Below are 19,591 nucleotides of genomic sequence, written 5' to 3'. Positions count from 1 at the left end.
CTGTATATTTTTTTCCATTCCACTCTCGTCTGACTCCTGGATCCTTCATACACTTCTGAGCTCACTCTCTGGCTCGAGGAGAGCGCATATGGGAGGAAATTTGAAGATATGTTAAATGCCTCAACTTTTCCATGAGATTTCCGCCAGCAGGAAACTTGCTCACATTGAAAACCAAAAAGTGGAGGGGCGAAGGATATAAAGTTCAGGATGGGTTTGAGAGTGAGAGCGAGAGTTTCTCTTGTGAACAACATTTTGAGTGTTCTCTATTCAATTTCCTGTATTCCCCAAGTCACTCACCGAGGCTGAGGCGCTTTTGTAATTTGACACAAGAAAATGCACTCATTTTCCAACCATACTCAAAACTGCCAAAGTATATAGCGCACTCTTGGCCCCTAAAAGCGCGCTGCGAAGAGTGGCAAAAGGTTGATGGCTCGGAAAAATGTATATCTCTTCGCTGGCGGGGGTGTTTTACGTGTCCTTAGAGAGACAATGAACATTTTCTGTTCGGAGGAGTGAATATTGATTTGCTCCTTTTTGCCCGAATGACGCCGTGAATTCGGGCAAAATGAGTTCTCTCGCACTAAAACACACCGAGCATAACCGCAAACAGACGCCATGCAGAACACGATCTCGTGAGTGGAGAAACTTGGTGGACTTTCTGAAGAGTCGGGCGACCGAGAACCCCCTTGTTTTTGATTAAACATGTTGGTGACATCAATTGTACACGGCCGACGAACGATGTCGGACACCTATAAGTACACAGACGACTGAGAGTGGGCAAACGGCTGTTGTTCAACATTAAAGCCGTCCGAGGGGTTTGCAACGAGCCGCTGATTTGCATTCATAAGCAGAGAATCAAGAATTTCAGATGTCAAGACCAAGGGGCAGATATTATGGTCGGAAGTGGTGTACAGCTCTTGTGGCAGTGGAATAATATTTGTATTGCTAAAGCTTCTATTTCTACAAATTGAGGCATTTTCTAAGTTATTTTTCCTTTGCGAAATCAAATTTATTACTTTTTTAGGTTATGTAATTGATTTAAGACAGATTTATGCCTATGTTGGGATTATTTCTGTTTTTCTCAACAGAATTTAGCGTTTGTGTACAAAAAACTTCAGATTGTTTAAACTACATTAGCAGGAAAGAATTAAGCGCCAATCATAACCTCAAAAATGTAATTTCTTTCGGCTTTTGCTGAAATTTGTGATCTGTTTTCACATTGATTCTTAAATTTAAGTGAATTTCCTAAGTTTCCATCCAAAATTTCTGTAAGAATCGACATAAAAACACTGTTTTGGTCATCTTTTTCGACCATAACCTCAAAAATATCACCAAGAAATCTTTAAAAGCTCCGTTTAGAAGCTTTTTTGATCACAAAATCATCCCCTTTCATTTGCCGATGAATTCAAAATTAATGGTTTATAGATAAAATCGTCCAATAGGTTTTCAAAAGTAACATTTTTGAAGTTTAAATGACTATTTTTTGAGGTTATGTTCGAGTTTTATACAATTTGAAATGTTTTTCAGCATCAAGAGTTCAAAAAAGGGAAATTTATTGCATGGAAATGCTTATTTCTACCAATCACTGTCGATCTCTTCAATTTGAGAATAAGAATTGATGTGTTAGAATGTGAATTATTTACTAAATCTATCCTTGATTCTTTACATAACCTATAAAAGAATTATTGTGATTATTTCTACGCAAAAATCAAAAGAATCGGGTTAATTTGGCAGTGAAAGAAGCACTCAAGAAAGGAATAATTTATGCTTTTGAACCACTTCTGACTATATAATCTCCCCCTTAATAATGACTACTTAGCGTCGATGAATTCATGACACATTCACCCCTCGACATGCAAAATAGCAACTTTAGTGATGCCACTGAAGAGATCTTTGCAATGCAGAGTGAATCATGATACCAAATAATACTCCTCGTCTCATGTGAACAATGCGAGACAACAATTGGTGATTATCACAACCTGAGATCACTGACCAACAAAATATGCTCATCACTCATCGCCGAAAATCCCCCAAAAGACACTCTCTCTCTGTGTTGAATGCCTCAATTTAAATATCTTACGCACAATAAATCGCATTAAAAACATGCGGATTATTTGTGTGTGGAATTTTAATTAATGCCTTTAAAGGTGCAGGATTTGCATGCAAACTGAATTTTTTTTTTCACCAGTGAAATGGAAATTGTTTAATATAAATCACACTAAAATTCTGGCAAACATTCAAAATTTCCAGCAATTAGTGCAAAATGCACACAAATTGCGTCCACACTGAATGAATTATAACTTCCCAATTTTTTTTACCATCGCTTCTCACCCCCGGGAAAAGTTTCAATTTTCCACCGCGAGAGCTGCAGAGAAGTGATTAAGCGGGAAAGGACAATTTTAATGAATGCACAAAATTGGAACTGAACAGAAATACAGATTTCCAATGGGTTTCGATATACTTATGGTTGTGAAAGAAAAGTCTTTAATCACAACGAGCGACAGTGGAATTAATCGAGTGTGGAAATGCCATTAAATTGAGAAACAATCGGTTGGAAAGTGATTTATAATTAATTGGATAGTCCCATATTTGCTGTCAAAAAGAGAGACATTTATCAATTTAAAACCGAAAAAGCCTCATATCAAAATAGTTTTGCATTCGCCACAGACGGGGAAGGTTTTCAGCAAACTATGGCGAAAGTTGTGGCAAATATTGTTGGCTGGGGTTGTTCAAAAATTCCATTACACAGCGCAGAAATGCCCACAAATTGACCAGAAATAGCTTTTATTTGGCGGAAAAGTATCAATTTTAATTACAACGCCTTTTTTTCTCTCTCTCTCTCTCTTTCATTCGCAGGTAAACAAAGCCACTGACAATGTCCCGAATACAGGCTGTGAGAATAGGGTTGAGAGTGCTCATTTCCTTCGTGGCGGTATCATTTTTCGCACCACGAACTTCACCCTCAGTATTGTCACAACAAACCGCAGACGAAGGTATTTTGCCCTTTTTCCCCTTTTTGTCCCATCGCGGCACATGCATGATCTCCATATTTTTTAATCATGAAATAATTTACGACAATCCACCCATTGAGACCCCGTCGAGGGTGTGTATGTGCCAAGGGGGAGATAATATGCCTTGAATCTGCACTCTGCGCAGAATCTTCACCCTTTGAGACGTTTCTGAACGTCTTTGAAGGCATTTTTTAGACTCCTTCGACTGTTTCTTACGCTCATTTCTAACTGATTGCAATCTAGAAGCCTTAAGCTGCTCAAATACTTGGATTTAGGATTGTAAGAAATGATCTTAATGTCTCAGAATTTATACATGAACAATTTCCGTTTTAATTTTCTAATTTTGTCTTTAGAAAATGCATAGAAAAATTCTAACTAAATTGTGAGGTTATGAATCTGGCTTACAAAATCCTTCTTTGACTAATTTTAATCCTTTTGAATGCTTGAATTGAGTAAATATTGTGAATATCAAAATGTTTTTACTAGATTATGAAGTTGAATTTGCTATATTTCAAACATTCTTTTAGACTGAAGTGACATTTCTTGAGGTTATTATTGACTTTTAAGCTTTTTCTCAGCCAATACGAAATTATTTTCAACATAAATGCACAATTATGTCAAGAAAAAGAGAAATATTTCCAGATTAGGCACAAATTTGTTGATTTTCAGGATCATTTGAATATCCAGAATCTTTTTTAAACCTATAAAAAGCAATATAATTGATTTTTATAAGGAAAATAACTCAGAAAATGACTATTTTCTTCATATTTTTCCATTTTCAATTCCTAACACTTCTGTCACAAACTGTACACCACTTCCGACAGACATTCCGATAATATCTGCCCCTTGGAATGTGCAATATGGCTGAGGTGTCTCCTAATTTCCATGCAAGTGCGAGAGTGAATGCCGCGCGAGGCGTCAAAAATTAATGGAGAAACTTTTTCTAGGTATTGTCAGGGTGTAATTTTTGTCGTATTAGACTCTTTTGTTTCTGCCCGAGAACAATCCTTTGTGCTCCTTTTTTTCCACATACGCGCGGTGCTCGAATGGAAGGCAGCATCACGCCTGCGAGAGTAACAATGGGGTTTCAGGGACTCTCTGGGTGGATTAATTTCAGGCTCAGCTCTGCGTCTTTAGCAGGACAACCAGAGAGGAGTTTTTTGCAGAGCCATCAGAATTAGAATTTAATCCACTCTTCCAGGGCTGATCATGATCGCTAGATCGCTTTGAGGGTGTTCTCATCCCCATGTGAAGCTGATAAAATGTGTCCGAAACACCATCGAGATAAAAGCAGGAGCGGATTCCGCGAAACACCCCAATCCGCCGGCGACGCAACCCTCCGACCGCCGCGAACGCGGTTGGGGCGCAACAAAAGGAATGCGGTGGAATTGTATCATGGGCAAACATAAGAGTGGTTAGCATGAGTGCTGGCTGTTGGGGTGGATTTCAGAGGATGGCTCGCAACTGGGATTTGCATTCCCTTGCGCAGTTTAATAATTATTACGATGTGGTTTTATTCGTACACACCGAAAACATTTATACAACTGCGTATCACACTTTGCCAATTGCAGAGAAAGGGAGAGAGAGAGAGCAGAGCAATAAGGGATGCTGTAATGATGGTTATGTTGAGTGAAAGAGGCTATTGAATTTTTAAAAACCCCCACAGATGAACTCAAAGTGTGTTTTTGCAAACAATAGTGCCAAAATATGGATGGAAATGGTTTGCGAGCGCGGCTCAATAACAGGGTAAATAATAACAATTATCACGACCATTGATTGAACCGCTGAATTGTTTGACATTGATGACATTAAATGCAGAAATATGCCACAAATTCGCTCGCGCAAAATCAAGCTTGTAATTGTAATAGGGGAGGAATGGCCTCTGGATTTCGGGGGGGTTGGTGTGAGCGGCCCATTGTGGAAATTATGAGCCCAATTATTGACCTTTCACTGCAGAATTTAGAGTTAATTTCGTCCTTTTGTTGTTTATTTGCAATTTGAATTTCCAACTCATTGACTGCGCGCCTCTGTGGCGCTTTTCATCCACCGTCCAAAGCCGCCACAGCTTTTCTTTTTTTTCCCTCTCTTGCCTCCGTGAAAACCACTTAAGAGAGTGTCGCATTGCTCATCGTGCAAATGATCTGAAAAGAGTGTTGGCAAAAGGGGGTGGAGAGAGAGAGAGTGTGAAGAAGGGGTTGGAACTGCAATGTAATAATTTTCGCACTTTCCACAAAGGAAAGCCCCATTGAAAATCATCACTATGCGTCTGGCTTTATTGTGTGCCGATGGGGTGGAGAGGAAAAAATATGTAAAGTGGTTGATAATTTCAACTTCTTTCACAACCCCTCTTTTTTTGTCTTCAATGGCTCTCCGCGCCATGAGATCCCTTTTGCTTGGCTTGTGTGTAGTGGAAAATCCGTAAAAAATGGCGAAACATGATGGCAAACAGTCATTATGGATTGAGGGAATATTTGCGTATTTCAGTACTTGTTATTATCGTGCAGAAAAAGGGTATGACATGTGAATGTACAAGCATTAAAATATGCAGTATATTGTCAGTGGTTGTTTGGTGAGCGTATAGTGAAAAATATGGACTTTGATAAACGTTTCAGAAACACGAAAAATTGAAAAAATTCTCAAATCAAACATTCGCCAATGAAGCCAAAATCATTAAGGGTTTTGTGAATTTTGCCCTCCTTTAGGTAATTACTTGGGTAATTATGGAATTAAGATCAAAATAAGCATCAGACAAGATATTTGCAAAACAAGAAAATTGTGTGTTCACAGAGGCGAAATCGTCTCAATTTTGACAGGTTCAAAAAATTATTGTACATTTATTATGCCGCAAAATAAGACCAAATGTTGATAAAATCAACAAATGTGCTTGAAGTAGTTTTTATTCGGTAAGAAAGCAACGAAAATCGTCTTCTCAAGCCCAAAATCTGTCCAAGAATGTAGTTTAAAAATACAATCCGACATTCTAGCAGTCTGTCAATTGCTGGATGGACATTCTGCTTCCTTGCCGGAGTTCCTCGATGGTTAATCGGCAGCAGAAGCACCTCGAGAAGCATCTTAAATACAAATAATATACGTTCAGTTGGCAAATTTGCTTGTAAATGTATTAGAACAGCAGTTCTAGTATTTTATTATGACTTTCTTACTAAATTATGCCCACAATTTGCAGATTTTCGCGAGTTTTCACTGAACGTTTCAATAGTTTTGAAGCTTTAGAAAAGAATACATTTTACACATTTTTACACACTCTTCAAATTCTCAAAATCTCTGAAAAATAAATGGCATTTTGGTGAACAATAGAAATTGTGCAGCTCATTAAGTAGTCCGATGAAGCATAAACTGCACAAAGCTCCAATTTGATGTGATTGCAAACACTCTGCAGGATCGGTTTGACGTCCTGCTGATGCTTTCATCTAATTCAACCCTCATAATAGGAATTAATTTGTTTCCAGATTATGCTATATGTGTTACTGATAATCTGATCAGCACCCATGACTGCCGAAATGCACCAATAATGAGCGTCTATGATGCCGATAATATACTGGGGATGATAAAGCTCGCGACTGATTTTGAGCAAAATATTTATGTATGATTTAGTGATGGTGAATTTAATTGATTTTTCCACTGGAGTAAATTTCAATATAGAGGAGGTGTTAACGAGATTCCAATGGACATGATTGTTGTTTGAAAATGCAACTCTGGGCGTTTTGGGTGAGGGTGGAAAGATCCATGAGCACTTTGAGGGGACAAATGGACGTATGAAAAGTTGAGGGTTTCGGACAAAAAGCAGGTGCTTCACAGTGTTGAATTGAAAACTTCTCACCCGATAAACCAATTATAAATTTCCAATGTGCAAAACTTTTCGCCCCGCACTCAAAAGCTTTTCTGGTTTGTGCATTAAGTTGAGTGTGATGACCACTAATTTTCAATTGCTTGTGCCTCACATGCAAAATTCTAGCATTTCACGCTATATAGAAGCTGCAAATGGGCAACATGAGGGGTTCAATAGTGCAAAAAGTAGTTTGTTGAGAGGATTTTCACTGAGTGATTCTTGGATTTTCGGCTAGTATCCGAAATTTAGTGGAGTTTGGAGAATGTTTAAAAGTGAATTTGAGCTTCTAACATTGCTTTTCTAGTGGTTTTTGCATGATATTGAAAGTGAGCCCAATTTGACAATCCACCCAAGGGGCAGATATTATGGCCGGAAGTGGTGTACAGCGTTAAAGGAAGTGTTTGGAATTAGAAGTGGCAAAATATATAGAATATTTGAATTAAAAAATTCTGATTTTCAGATTTAAAACAGATTCTGTGGTGAGAAAATAACCCTAAATTGAGCATTTGCGTTCGAAAACAGCTTGAAAGTCAACCATAACCTTAAAAATGTCTAAGAGATTTCTGTTTGTTTAGTTATTTTGACCTTTTGTGCTCTAAATAGGCAAATTCAACACCATTATTTAGGGGAAACATTGTGTTTTGCACCATATTTACTCATTTCCAGACTTGAAGTAGTTTTTTGAAGTTGAATTCATAACCTCACAATTTGATCAGGATGTTTTTAAACCATTTTCTGAAGATTAAACTAGAAAATCACGACAGAAATTGTTAGATTCATTTCATTCATTTGTCTGAAGTCTCAAAGATTGTGCAGAGAAACTGTGGAAGTGTCAGGAAGTGGTGTACAGATTCAAGGCATATTATCTCCCCATTGAATCCACCCTTCGGGGAGGACTTCAACTGCGCTCTCCAAAAAGCCACCCTCTATAAAATGATCAAAAGTGTTAAACAGAGAAAACCACTCGACAGAAAAACGTATTTGTGTCTTATGACACAAAAAAAAATGTGAGGGTAAATCTTTAAAAAGGAAGAAGATGTGCGGAGAATATAGTAAAAAGTTTATTATATATCCTTCTCCTTCAAATATAATAAATTCAATATCTCTACACGGGGAGAAAGTGCGCCGGGGAAAGAAATGAATATTTCAGCAAATTGAAGCTTTCAGAGACTTTTCCCTTCTCGCCCAACCCCTCGAAAGATTGTGGCATGTTGGCACTTTACTTCGGCGTGTGACATCACATTTCACCAAGTCAATTACCCACTTGTCAAAGCGATCCACCCCCGCACCCCAAAACACCCAACGCAATGGACCACAGGGAAAGTTGATGATGACCAGTGGAGAGGAAAAAGTTTTCCTCTCATTGTCTGCGTCTGCCCACATGATGATGGCTTCTGATGAGTGGTAATGCGAGAGGAGAATGTCTGAGCTTCAATATCAATCGATCAATTGACATTCTGGCCCAATTTTCCTCTGGTCGTCGTTGGATGTTGAGGAAAAATACCCCGTGACATTCCCAGGTCAATTTGGCCACCCCCCAAAAGTGCGTCCCTGTGAATACTAAATGCTCTCAAGTGAAAAACAAACATTTGTCGTCCGCATTTCAGCCACTCTTCGACAACATTGCGCCACAACCGCCGAAATATTTCATGGACAATGGAATAAATTTTGCGATTTATCCGCATAATCTGCAGCTAAATATTAATACATAATTGACTATTTGCACGAATTAATTTTTAATTAACCACCGAAAATAATTTTCATCGTGATTTTGTCCCATTTGCAACTCATGCAGAAATTTGCAATATAATTGCAGATTGTGAATTGTTCGGTGTGGGGAAAAAAAATTCACGTGTGTGTCATCAACTTTACGTGGAAATTGATTTTTAATTACACTTCATGGAGTGCAAAATTGGAGCAGTTATAACTGTGGTAAATGCAATTCAACGCCACGCCCACTAAGATGCCCCGCCCCTGAGCATAAATTCTCATTCTGTTAATCAATAAATCTAATCTCTTTGCAAAATTCCCTGCGATGATATAGAAATGGTGGGAGAAACTCATGTAAAGGTAATAAAATCATTCTCTATAGAGCAAAGTAATGTCAGATTTGCCAATTTATTTCTACAGCATCCAATATCGCCTCACATATCAATCCTCCCACTTGTCAGATCCTATATAACCCACGTGGCAAAAGACGATGGTCTGAGGAGGGGCAGAGAAAGGGCAGAAAAAGTTAATTCAATAAAACGAATTCCCCAATAAAAGTCACAAAAATTTTTATATGAGACGACTTCCCGCTCCCCCGAAAATGGCTCATAATGAAATTGTGGAAAATGCTTTGAGATGGTTACAACGCCAACCCCAAACCCCAACAATGGGTGAAATATAGATGATCGACTCTCTATACTTTCTGCGACTTTCAATACCCGAAGCTTACGGAAGAAAAATTGAAGTAATTTCTCTAGTGATTTCTCTCCCCATTGAAAGCTCATATATTTTTCATCAATTCCGCCTTTTGTCACAAATAACTTCCGAATCTAAACTCTCTCTTTTCTAATGATTTCCTACTGAGTGATGAAATTTACCAAAATGCAGAGCTTTTTCAGCAGTGAAATGATCAATAAAATAGCCCGCCGAGAGGCTTGTGATAATTTTATTGTTACTTCATTTCCAGTTGGGTTTTCACAGCATTGCCCTCATTGTTTTCCAGCTCATTTGCGCACTTGAATGATTTAAATAATTAATTGGACATCATTACCGATTTATTTCGGTATTATTTCACTACTTGTTTTTATTTACAATTACCCCGAAATGACTAGTGAAATGCAAATGCATAAATCAAAAAGAGAACTATCAATTCCAACCCTCAAAAAAGGTTTGAAAATGTCTGTACAAGTTTTCTGGGGGGCAAAAAAAAGCTATGATGATAATTATTGTGCTCTTTGTAGCGTTCGGAGCATGTTAACAGAGTGGGATAGTTGAAGTGCAGTACATGGCTAACAACACTGTGTTTGTGGGTGGCGATGGAAGGGGTGGACATCAACCCTGACATGTTGCAACGATTCCGGCACTAAATGCATTTAGTTAAAGTGTCTCTGGCAAAAGAAAGTGCAACCACCCACTGGGCGTCGCTCAACATGGGAGACGAAGGACGATCGACACGAACTTGTACTTGACCAGTCAATCCTCCATGAACTCTCCAGGGCATTCCTCACAGTGCGTACAGACATTATTCCGGTCCGATGCACACTTCCTCCGGTGTCCAGGCCGAGCTTTGGGGGATGGGGCTCGACATTCATGTGGCCAGAGTGTTTATGGTGAAAGTATAATTCAGTTTGCAACATATTTTCACTTTGCATAATTTCCCTCAACACTTTTTCTCGACTTATGGTAATTTATTCAGCCAACCGCCTCGATGGTTTCACCCCTCTCCCGCCCTATTGAGGGGCTCTAGGGAGCCCTTCATTCGCCATACACATGTCAAGGTATGAAAAACCGATGAAATCACACAGCCTTTTATTTCCCTCAAAGTCTTATGTACCTTTTGAAGGGGATGAAGATGTTAAAAGTGCAGAAATTCGGCCCCTTCCCACCCTTTTTATGTTTCACCGTGAAATATTCAACGTGCCATTTCATCGCCATTGTGAGAAGTCATGTCACTGATAGTGTTTCCGACAGTCCTTCTGGATTTGTACATCAATAGGATAGAAATGATGCCTAAATATGTGTATTTATTACACATCAGTTTTGAGCAATTGACTTCGCTCCGCCCACTCAGATGCCCCGCCTTTCACTCTCACACACACTCGGCATATCGTGAAGCCGGCGAATTGGCCGCTCAACGGCTTCACCCACGAGTCGCCAATTCTGCAAAACATCAATTTATTGTTGTTTTCTATTGTAATATTATTCAACCCGTTTTGTGCCTTGGCAGTCGTTGTTTTCCTGTCCTATACCTATCAATGTTCAATTCCGCATTCATATGCCATTTCGCATAAACATTAAAAATTCCAAAAGTGTCCCCCTTTTATGGGATGCCGCCGTGTGCCTACAGCACTTTTCCCCTCTCGAGGCAACCCTTTTTGTGAGATGCACAGAGATGTATTTGGACATTTTCTCGATTTTACACACACACATGTTGAGAATTAGAAATTCCATTTGCATCGCGCGGTGTAATTTTCCCGCGTGCAAAACTGTGCATATTTATCCTTTTGTCTCGCAATTATTGGGAAGATGATGCCTTCAGGGGGGGAGGGGGTGAAAATCAATACGCCGTGCGCGAACTATTTTGCTACCATTTCGGTTCTTCGCACTGCCATTTACAAAAGCCCCGAATAACTCTGACATACTCGAAGGTATATGATTACGTGATTTAATTTCAATTAATAATCCCGCACGGCTCTCACGGGCGGAAAAGTTGAAAACTCGCGCGAAAAGCACATTCCTTCACCGTCCACAAATTTCACTTGACTCATTAACTTCATAGAATTTTGACAGGTCTCTCGCCGAGGGGTGGCAAATGCACAATTTTGATGAGAACAAAGAAAAATCCACCCAAAGTTAAATGTGATGAAAATAATTCATGGAGTGTTTGCCCGCGATTCAATTAACTGGACTATCAACCCCTTTTCAGCGCCACTCAATTGGCTGGAAGACAATGTGTTGGATTTGGGGGTGTGAAGAAAAAAGAAAGTGTGAAAATTTGAATGGAAAATTGAATATTTAGGATTCAGGACACGTCTTGGCTATGGAAATTGATCTCGCACCTTTGGGAGAATTGATTAAAGAAATAACTCCTCAAGACAATGAGGTATATATTTCACCACTTCAATTGCCACACTCTGTATATTCTTGCACACCCCAGAGACACCACAATATATTGTATAGTTTCCACGTGAGTTTCCATGAATTGTTAATTCTTTCCTCAAACAGCATCCAATCGTGTTCAATTTGTCATTCAACATGGAGGAAAGTTTAAAATTTTGATGCTTCCACCTCTTTTGCCATCATCTCCGAATTGGAGTATTTGTCCTCAGCAGCATCACCATAAATCTATCCCCATGGAAAGATGAAATTCAGGCTGGTAAGCTGTTCAATCCATTACGGATTTGTGAGTTTACAGAGTACAAATGGACATATTCTGTATTCTGAAGCTTTGATGGTTTCTCAAGAGGCGCATTTTCAGATACACTCTCGACCATTCGGGGCTGTGGAAGCGGCAATGGGGTGGGAAAGCACCCCCGATTGAGCATCTTCACATATGAACCTTGAAGATTTTCAACACACTTTCCAGTGTAGGTGAAACAATAAGGGATGAAAGGATTGAACAACGAATACGGACAGAGGAAAGTGTGGCAAATTTATGCAAACACTACATCATCATTATATTTGGTCCTTGTTTTTTCTGTGGTGTTAGACAAAGAATCCATCTCAATTCAGTTAACCAAAGATCGTAAAAGTATAAGCACTATTTTTTGTTTTCGTTTCTCTCAAGGGGAAAATCATTCGCGAGTTCATATCACATAATTTTGAGATTATTCTATCATTATTTGATTTTTCGTGGTTTTTACAAAAATTTCAATCATTTTCTCCACAAATTGCCGCTAGAGGGCAGCAGTTTAAAGATGTGAAGAAGTTCTTATTGCATTTCACAAACCAATTATGAGCTTATTTAGAGAGTTTAAACGCCTCTGAATAATCTGAAATACAATCGAAACTTCTACATGCATTTAAAACCTGAGAATCAGATTAGCTTATGATGAAACCGGACTACAAATTACCTTCTCTCCTGGCCAGGATCACGCCAGAACGCTACAAAGTGTGAGAATGCGTGAGAAGAGAGATAAAAGCGAAAAATACGGTATTATGAGCGTCCCCCACGCCAACTTTGCTGCCCTCTGGCGGCGATATGTGGAGAAAATAATCAAATACTTAAATTTTAATTGAATTAAAATTTTTTGTGACTTTCCTCTTAGTTTCCCCAATTTAGGATCTCTTAATTTAGGATATTATGAATAAACTTTTTAAATTAAATTTGGTTTTCATGGAAGCGAGAAATTGGAATAATTTCAGTGTAATGAATTTATTAGTGAAGAGAATTAAATCTATTTTTGCTCTTATCATCCAGTGTTGATTTTCTATTTACTTCTAATTGACCTAATAAAAGCTTTGATTGATTCTTTGGGAAAAAAAACACCTGAAGATTTTTCATCCCTCTATTAAAGTTTAATCTCATTGATAATCTATTGATATTAAGAGAAAATTGGTGAAATTGCTTTGCTAAATTTGCGCAATGACATTTTCCCTATTATTGGCAACAATTTGCGGCTCACGATTTGCAATCAATTTATGATCGTGTGTAATAAAAACATTACGATGTATGAAATATTCAAATGTTATTGCATTTTGGGCAAATAAGCAGCGAATTAGTTTGGTGAATACCGGAATGCTTTAACACTGAAGGGCAGCAATGATTATGAGCTCTCGGGTTTGATAAATTGTACAGATTTGAACAGAATAATTTCCCCTGGCTTTCATTCACAAAATTTCTACTGAAACGAGAAATGCGAAGAGCTCAAATTGAAACTTTGTAGTGCAGAATATTTTCACCCTCAAATTGAAAGCACACACACACACACAGTAAATTGAATTAGTTACATGAATTGCACCACTTCCAGGGTGGTGAGAGAGAGAGAGTAGAGAATGTATTTAATTTTTCCCCCGCTTTCAATTTTCCAATCTCTTTTCTATATGATGCGCTGCAAGCTCAAAAGAGGCTCCGGCTAAATCCTCTTTCAGTCATCCTTCATCTGGGGAAGAGTGGTGTACGTGATACCTCGTTGACGATGTGATGAAGCATCGCCGGGCGAGAGACGCACACCTGCAACGATGGCAGTGAGATGATGTCCAAAGTTGATTAAATTAATTTTAAGAGCAGAATGGGGGCGTGACGTGAAAAAGACGGATGATGGCATAAGGTGCATTTAATAACCATGTGATTATCTTATTAAATAGTCCCTCTCCCATCCTATTAATTAACTCGTGTCCAGGAGTTTATGACACTCCACAGAGATATCAAGTGAATATTGTTGTTTATCTCCTGCGCCCTCAGGTGACTTGGCAAGTGGAGGAAATCGAATTATCTCGCTTATCCTCGCCTCATCTTCACTCAGCTCTTTCTCGCCCAGGACGAACCCCTCCTGTTTATGCGCGCATTAAAACAGGAGCTTCAAGGGGCGCCGTCCGAGAGCCGCCCTTTAATGAGAGCGAGAGAGCCTTAAAGGGAGAAGTGAGGAAAATCCTGTCCGATTTCAGGCACTTTTCAACGCCAAACAACGCCATACAATTGGATTTCAATTAGACATAAACGCCATGAGCGCGGCATAGAAATCGCCGCAGGAAAAGGACGCGATCCAAGGGGAAGATAATATGGTCAAAATCTGTACAACACTTTCACGATTTGTATGAAAAATCCATAACTTTCTCAGGACTTTAGACTTCATGGGACTACTAATAACTAAAATCTAACGAAAATCTAACCGAAATCTAACTGAATTCTAACTGACAACTTTAAAACTCACGTTTGCATACAAAAATTATTGATTTTCTTCCGCTAAAATTGAATTTTTACTATTTTTCTAGATCGTAATCCTTTAATTAAAATTTCTTCTCATTTCTAACTCAAAATCGCAACAGTTTATTAAAAAAATTGTGGTTTTGTTTGATTTTAGAATTTTTTTTTCTCAAAATCGCGATTCTCTCAGTTTAGGCGTAAGAATTTGTACATCAAGATGGTTTTCAGTCTCATATCAGTCACATAACCTAGAAAAATGTGTTAAAATATGGATTTTGGTTTACATTAATTTCTGAGAGTGAAATAATCAACAGAAAATCAAAGCTGTGAGCCATATTATCTGCTCCTTGACGCGATCAATTTTCACTCACACGACAAAATGTCATGTGAAATGTAGTGGAATGGAAGTTGCGAAGAAGTTGCTTGTGAAAATGCATAAAGTTTTATTGGCCCAGGTTATTTGGTGGCGAAGCGGAAGGGAGGAAAAGACACACGTCGTGACTGGAAATGGCGCACAAAAGGTATATAAAAATGTACCATCTGATGGCGATTTTCTTCTCGTGGGCGATAGAATCATTTTGGGTGGCGAATATTGAGTGTGTGGCGAAGTTGGCAAACGATTGAGACAAACAGTTTTGAGGAAGTCAACATTGAGGCGTTTGCACGACTTAATTTGCGAATCAAGCCACAATGTGCTACTTAAATTTATCATTTACATGCCGTAAGCCCTCACCGTAATGTGCCATCTTCATTTGGAATATGCAAATTGCATGGAAAGTGCTTCGACGGTGTCTTCCTCCACACAGCGGAGAGTCGAGATGAATTCTAACCTCCCCCTTACACAGCACTTCCCAGCCCTCGTCAGCAAGTGGAGTGTGTTCAACAGCACAGAGTACATTTATTATTTTATCATGGAATATCCATACTCGGTCGAGGGTGACTTACGTCCCTCCGCCACTGTCACACGACGACGAGGGGGTGGAGGCAATCAGGCCCTGGGACGACAACAACTTCATACATCCGCCAGTGGCTCCAGGGGGACAAGACTCTCTGGCCTCTCCGGCGACCAGAAAATGAAGCAACCCCAAAAGGCATAATTTCGTAACAGGTGTCACTTATTACAGCTCAGAAATTACCCTAAAAATCGTCTCGTTGAGGGTGCATAAAAATTCAAAATTGAAACTCCAAAACAATGTTCCGAAGGCGTTCACCCCAACCCTCGATTTCTCCCACCCTCGCCGCCGAGTCCACAAGCCAAGGGGATGTTTTATGGTCTGTTCAAACACATGTTCCCGACTCGTGAGAAATATACTTTCAATCAGTACTTGTATTCTTTCCCATCGACATTCTAATTGGCCATTGATTCCACGAGGATCAATTCAATAACAGACCCTCGAAGTTGCTACTTTTCTCAGACTCAAAAGACACCCCTAAGTTGCCTGTTTACTTGCGTGTCTTTTCCCAGTATTTACTCTATTCGGCATCTGCCGAAAAGTAATAATTATTGCGTCGTTGCAACATTACAGATTTCGTATTTCAGTTTCTTAAAAGCTACGAATTTAGGCTGTAATTTTCGCTTTTCATAGCTTATATTAGTGGCCGCCCGGCGGCGCTAGTGTACAGTACGGATGAAACACAAACGAGAAAGCGTTGCAAGGCAAATTTGGGAGTTTATTTAATACGAATGTCAGCTGTCAGAAAGTCATTTGCTCTTTCAGAGTGTTTATAGGGCAGAATATTCCAACTTCCGTCCAGTTTCTGGCCATTTTCCTCCGCGTGAAAGTCAGAAAATGTTCTTCAGTAGAAGTGAACCGCATTTTTCCATATTCTTCCGAAACTAATCTCAAGAAACTGCCTAGAATTGGTGGTTTCCGAGGAATGTTTTCAACGCAAAGAATCAATTCAATAGGCTACTGACGAGATATCTTAATCTGCAATCGCCATGTACTTGAAAATGCCTTGGAAAACCAATAAATTTGCTTGGAAAGAGGCGAAGAACGTACGGAAACACATAACCTCAATCTGGCGCATTGAAATGTGCACAAATGGCGGGAAAAATCCAATAAATATCTGTTAATCTACATTAAAACATCAAAATGGTCTATTTCCTTGCTTTTTACACCTTTTTACGGATCCATATTCTTGACATCTTATTTAAAATGCTATGAAAGTAAAGTTGCAACGACCGATCCAATCTATCCTGGAAGGGTTAAGAGATTCCTCTGAACCGAATTATGTAGCAATGAATGTTATGAAGTTTACTCATTTTCTTGATGCACTCCAACACATGAGACAATGAATGTGCGAAAGTTAAGGAAATTTGCATGCCAGTAGAGGAAAGTTTTGATTGATATTCATAGTGGAAAATTGAGTAATTTGCACATGAAAATGTTAGTCTGAAGATGAAAATATCAAGTTTGAACTCTCAACTATTTGTGATTATGCTTTTTCCCAGTTATAGTTGAAAAATACATGAAAAATTCGTATTAGCAATTATTCAAAGGGGTGTTTTTCTGAGAATTCCTCTCTGAGCATTTCCTGGAATTCATTTTAGCACGGATTTTGCTGGAAATTAAATTAAAATGATTTCAAAAGTTTTGCATGAAATAGAGAAGAAAATGTTATGTGAAACTTTTGCTGATAGATTAGAAGTGCAAAATGTTTATTGTGAAAAGTACAGATGATTAATTAAATTTCTCTTCCGTGAAATCTCAGGAATTAATTTTTTTTTGGATAAAGTTAAGCTTCTGTATTCAGATTGATGGGCCGGTTTGGGCTGGGGTGAATAATATCTTATGCATAGGGTGCAAAAAAGGGGTGGCAGACAAAAAGCACTGTTGAGAGTCATTTTGCATACAACTTCATAATCAATTTATGCTTTCGCCCCGAAAATTTCTGACCATTTCAACCCCACCGACGACGCGCCCCTTGTGTGACAGAGGGGTGGGAAGGAGGAGGAGAGCTTGCGAGTCCCAAATGCATACATATAATAAGTTTGAAGCTCTCGCTTTTTGCCTATTTGTACACGAAACTCTGCAAATTCCATATCCTTCGCCATGTACCTTTTGGCCTCGCCTCAACAGGATGAAGTTACATGCTTCGCCTCTGCATCGTCATATTTATAGTGGTATAAAAGCTAACTGCACAGTTCACAGTTTCATTCTCACAATTCACAATTCATTCACTTTTGATGGACTTTCGGGATGGACGGATGCTTTTTCGCTCTTCTGCCACGACTCGTGAGCTCGAGCATTAAATCAAGATGTACTTTCCGTTCTCGCGTCAATTCCGCTTTGTTCGTCTGCGAGGGTGTTTCTATAGCTCACATTGTCGCTAATTAGACAATTTTGTATTGAATTTTTCCTCCCCAACACACACACTGTTCAACATCCCCAGACGAACGCTCAGACGCCGCAATCTCCTGCACTTCTCGTCTGGGCGGAAATGGAAAATATATATTCTAAACATGAATTATGCTGTTGCCTTGTCGACCACAGGCAATATTGAGATTTTTTCCTCCACCGAACACCAACCCTCAGAGGGTTGGAAAAATAGCGCGCGCGGGGGTGCAAAAGTGCTCAATTGAAGCCAAGAGATTGGTGACATATTGGTGAAAAGAACTTAATTTCGATTTCTATGCCTTCGGTGACATTGGCGGGTGGAAAAACTTTCCCACAAATTGCACCATTTCGCCACTCAACATCTGGATTTGTGGAATTTTTAATGAAATTATTCAAGTTTACCGCCACGTCCGACGGAAAATGTAACTTTTCGCGATTGGGCGGCGAAGCGGCAGAAATCGTGAGGAAATTAATAAAAATTTATATCTTTTGGACAATTTCACCATTCCCACTGCCGTGTGACACAACTTTTCTCTCAACACCTCGTGGAGTCCACCCCTCCGAACAAGGGTGGATGATTCTCGCGGGGTGGACGCGCGACGGCGGTAACTTTTCCATATGCGCAATGCTTGAAAATTTCGCTGAAAGCCATATTGAAGATATTAGATTTTAAATGCGGCAAACTTTTCCATCCCAGACAACATTCTCTTTCTCCATGCATAAATTTCCGCGTGAGAGAAATAATTTTCCCTTTTCCCCCTTGGCGCCAAAATATAACCTCTCGAAAATCTACATTCATTTAGCCACCCAAACACTGCAAAAGCCGCGCATTGGAAAGTGTGTGTGTGTTTTTGTAGGAGAAAAAGTCCATCATGAGTGGCTGAAGAGATATTTATTTTTGGATTATGTGTTATTCATGAGAGGTGTGTGGATTTTTTCCTCCTTTTCTGGTGGTGTCTAGTTTAATAAACTCTGTCAAACGAGCCATTATGTATCTCTGCGCGGCTCTTGCGCGAGGAAGAGAGCTCGAAACAACTTAATTAAAAGCAACACGTTCAACTGCAGACTCGCGTGATTCAGGTTTTGCCGGCCTTCCTCCAAAGTGACTTGGGAAACCATTTAGTATCGATAGCAATTGCTCTGCCATGAGAACGCCTCGGACGAGGCGCGCTTTTCGGAGACAAAAAAAATGTGTGTGTTTGGAATAAGATTATACTTCTCGAGTGACTAATAAGAACACCAAGGGGGAGATAATGCGGCTAAACAGTGTACACCACAATTTCTTCGGATCACAAACACGTCCAGAACTTTGGCAGTTCCTAAAACATGTGTTTTCTTTATTTTCCAACCACCTGAAGTATCGTAACCTCAAAATTAGGAGTCTTTTACCTGAAAAGACTCAATTTAAACTTGTGTGTCTCTGAAAAAACTTACAGCGAAAGAGTATTTAAGAAATATTTGAAGTTTCCAGCAGATATTTTGATGTGAATAAATTTTTAATTGCTTTTTTAGATACGTAAAAATTACCTTAAGATATCTGAAAGAATCCGTGAAAGAAACTTATTCGCAATGTTTTTAAGGCAAATTTACTATTTTAGACTAGAAAATCAGTCAAACAGTTATTAAAATAGACAATTTTGTATTCTGAAACAAAATTTTAGAGGTTATGATCAATCTTAGCATAATTAACGTGAGTTTAACCATTGAAAACCTGTAATCTTCATCAGATATCTTTATTAAAGTGCATGAATTGGTGTTTCCCGATGTTCTTTAGTCACTAAATTTAGCTTTAAGTTAGTTACATAACCTAAAAATC

The sequence above is a fragment of the Phlebotomus argentipes genome, unplaced genomic scaffold, assembly GCF_947086385.1.
Source record: "Phlebotomus argentipes unplaced genomic scaffold, Phlebotomus argentipes genome assembly scaffold_18, whole genome shotgun sequence".
Taxonomy (NCBI): domain Eukaryota; kingdom Metazoa; phylum Arthropoda; class Insecta; order Diptera; family Psychodidae; genus Phlebotomus; species Phlebotomus argentipes.
This window is presented reverse-complemented; position numbering follows the sequence as displayed.